The sequence below is a fragment of the Alligator sinensis genome, unplaced genomic scaffold (genome assembly GCF_000455745.1).
Source record: "Alligator sinensis unplaced genomic scaffold, ASM45574v1 scaffold1257_1, whole genome shotgun sequence".
Lineage (NCBI taxonomy): Eukaryota > Metazoa > Chordata > Crocodylia > Alligatoridae > Alligator > Alligator sinensis.
In genome coordinates, this window is record NW_005843745.1 from 43,976 (window position 1) to 47,737 (window position 3,762).

At 48.5% G+C, this 3,762-nt stretch overlaps 1 long non-coding RNA gene across 1 annotated transcript; it reads left to right on the forward strand.

The window, feature by feature from the left end:
• The first annotated feature begins 763 nt into the window (after positions 1 to 763).
• On the forward strand, positions 764 to 3,350 carry LOC102385496. Its single transcript, XR_325576.2, has 4 exons — positions 764 to 860; positions 1,412 to 1,444; positions 1,974 to 2,037; positions 3,309 to 3,350. It is a non-coding gene; the product is annotated as an uncharacterized LOC102385496 (long non-coding RNA).
• The last annotated feature ends 412 nt before the right edge of the window (positions 3,351 to 3,762 follow it).

Here is a 3,762-nt window from a genome sequence, read left to right on the forward strand (position 1 = left end):
ACCTTTCCTCCACTGTCCACCTGTCACGGGTGCATGCCATGGTTACAAAAACGCCTGGCTCCTCAAGCTGGCAAGCTGAAGGCAGCACCTCTCCCACCCGCTGATAAAATACGTGACCACACCCCTGCCTCTGGTCCAGCTCCTGCGCCAGGGCTGGCCTTGTGGGACACATGGACCCCCAGAGGGCTGCACCACATGGCCACACCTCCTGGGGCTGGGGGAGGTGGGAGGGAAGGGGGAACTGCTCTTGCAGCTGCAGCGGGTGCAGGAGGCACCAGGCAACACATATCCAGCTGGATTCCCACGTGGCCGGGTTTAAGAGCCTGGAAAAGTCCATGGGAGGGCAGGGGGAAGCTCCCCTTAGAGGGACACCATTCTCACCCTGCTGCACCGCGGGTGGGCGCAGATTTGCAGCGGAACCCACTGCAGGTGTGTAAGGGCGGAGCGGAGCCACCCCCACGAAGCAGCAACGGGCGAGGGCATGGCAGGCAGTGCCAAGGGCAGCCCCGCGCTTGGGGGGGGCGGCCTGCACTCAGGAGCGGACCGCAGTGAGGACTGCCCCGGGGCAGGGTGGGGCGCATCGGCCCCTCCCACAGGCGGAGCCATGGCTCTGTGCACGGCCACACGGCTGAGGTCAGTGCAGCGTGGGGGGGACGGGCTGGCTCCTGCGACAGTGCCCGGGTCTGGAGCGTCCTCGGGCTCAGTGCACAGCTCAGCCTGGCCTGGCCCGAGACTTGCTCCAGGGTAAAAGGCAGCCTGTCTCAGGCTTTATTTCAGCTGTTCCCACGGGCCCCGCCAGCCCCAGCGCTTCATGGTCACGGGCTTGCAAAGCAGCAGGCAGCGGGAGTCCGGACCCGTTTGTAAGCCTTCTAAGAAAAAGGCCACAGATGACTCTTGCTGCTGTTACCATCTGCTTGGGGTGTGGCTGTGAGGTGCCCGGGCCCCTGGGGTGCGCCAAGGGCTCCTGGGGTGTGCCTGTGTGCATGCGAAGGCTTGTGCTGGGGCCAAAGCCAGAGGCTTGTGGTTAGAGGGTCTTGCCCTCAGGAACAGACCAATCACTGTATTTGGGGCCATGCTCTGACTGGTATAGACATGGGCATTTTTTTTACCTTTCTCCTTACCTTAACTGGGAGTACGATCCTGTTCCTGGGATCTCCTGAGCGTGCATTCACCTTTTATAGAAACAAGATGTTGGCTGCCCTGATCCCCCTGCTTTACTTGGGGCTGGTTCGGGTGTTAGGTCCGTGCTGTGTCAGGCCTTACAGTAGGCTTGTGTAGTTCACATTATGATTTATGCGGGAAGGTTTGGATAGGGATGATCCCGCCTCAGGCAGGGGGGTGGAGTAGATGACCTCTGGAGGTCTTTTCCAGCCCTACTTCTCTATGCCTTTATGCCTTTATGTACTTGCAGGGCAAAGGAGGCTTGGAAGTGTCATTTTTTAAGGTACTCTTCTGTTATGTTTTCCCCACTGGGCCTTGGCCGTGTAGGTGTTAGTCTGCAGAAGCAAAATTATGAGGCATGGCTGGGTGTGTGGGGTCTGGTGGGAAAGCTGTCACTCTTCTGAAATTCTGGGGCACATGCAGTATGTTTTAGTGTTTTCTGGACTGTTACTACCATTAGATGTGGCACATTATTTTGACATTACAGTATACATTGATTGCAGCCAGGGCCATAACTGAGCTTTTATAAAAGTCCCAGACAGGTCCAGTCCTTTATTCTGCTCACTTTGCAAGCACATAATCCTGGGCACTAGACCACCCAAGAGAGCACAGATTAAGAGTCTGTGTCCCAAACAGTTTACAGTCCTGAGCCAGACTTCAGAAATTAGCATGTAGATTTCAACGTGGGGGCCATGCTAGAAAACGTTGATTTGACACCAGTCTTTAGTGTCCTGTTAATATAACTTGTGAACCATAAAAATGAGTGGCTTTATTTAGAGCGTTTAAATGCTTAGTCTTTTTTTTTTTCTCAGAATGGGGAATAGCCCACCTACTTCCATGCGACTGTCTAATGATGCTACTTTGAACCAGATCCAGGTAAACCTAGGAGCTAGATATTTGTTATTTAACAAGGAGAATTCTTTCTGGCATGTAGAAAAAAAATCTTCTTATGTAAATTAATAACCGCCTTTTTTTAATCAATTGAAGAATTGTTTTTAATACTTCTCCATATTGAATATCCATAAACTTAGTATATAATGTAGATTGCATTTTTGAACCCCCATCCTACATTTTGATTACTTTGGCTGGGCTCTCAATCCTAAGTAATTTAAGTTCAGCACTGGCATAAACATTGAATAATATTATCTTGGGTATTAATTCCTTATAGTGAAGAGAATTAAAAGCAGGGGACTTGCACTGCTTCAGCTGTGGAGTCCAGCTGGCAGCTGGAGTCAAGAGACAGAATGTACCTTAAGCTGGCAGCCTTGGTTTCCTTAGATGTACAGATTTTGGTGCTGGGGTTTGTCAAGTTTGTACTATGGTGCTTGCTATACCTCCTGGCCCCCATGAAGGGGTTATCATCTCATCAATATTTCCATATTGGAAGACGCATATGAATTCAAGATGAGTTTTTCCTCCCATTTAACATACAGGGGAGGAAACCCAACCTCATTTTGGGGGTGGGGTGGTACAGGACAACAGGGGTTGGGGGCAGGTGGCTGCTTTGGCTCTGACTCCAGCCCTGACCTTGGATCAGGGTCAGAACAGCAGCTGCCTCTGCCCCCTGCCACCACAGCTTCTGCCTTCCGCAATGCTCCTCTTCCTCCCCACCACACCACACAGTGTGGGGCTCCTAGGGCTGGGTAGGGACAGGAAGCAGAAGCCAGAGGAGGGAGGGGGAAATCGGAGACCCCAGTGGCAGCACCAGCCAGAACAATGACGTAAGCGGCACATAGGTGGGAGCCTGTGAGTCTCAAAACTAGGCCTGCCCAGGCAGCTAGTTGTATTGCCCTGTTTTAAAGTAATGTGAAATAAAAGCAATGCTGTATGTTGGGAAAGCTTCAGCAGCGTTCTCCCCCTTTCCATCCCACTAGTTGAAAAACATCAGTGAGCAGTAAAAAGTGAGTTTCTACAGCATCAAAAGTACATGGTATTGTGTAACCATGTGCATTTAAAGGAAAATGGCTCCTATCCTAGAATTCTTAGAACACTTAAGATGGAAGTCACTGATCTCTATCATATGTTGTCTTAAGTGAATAATGATAAAACTCATGTTTTGTGTCTAACTATCTTTAAGAAAGTGTTGATTGTTAACTAGTATATTTTAAAAACAGCAAATTGACTCAAACTCCTTTTTAAATATATAGGAAACTATTTCAGACAACCGTGGTGATTTTCTCTAAAACAACGTGTTCTTATTGCAAAATGGTGTAGTGAGCATGTTTGTTATTACCCTGAAATAAAATAGTTTTCTGATAGCATAGTGTTAACAATAATTTAGATTATTAAGAAGTATTAGCTTTGCAGCTGAATACAAGGCATGACCTGTGGCCTAGCAATGCCGCTGACCACAAGGCAGAATAATAGCTAAGCCTTTGCTTGTGTCAAGTAATCATTTTAACTGTGTTAAGCATTTTCTGAGTAAAATGCAGCAAGTGAATCTGTGTCTGTGTCCTGTAAAATCAGCTACAGCAAAGAACAAGATAAGACAAAGAAGCCATTGTTCTAAGTACAGTGATCGTGTCCTTAAGAAGTATCTACTACTGCAAGTTCTTGCTAACGTATCATAATGTTACTGTTACTTAACTTTTAGCTTTTAAA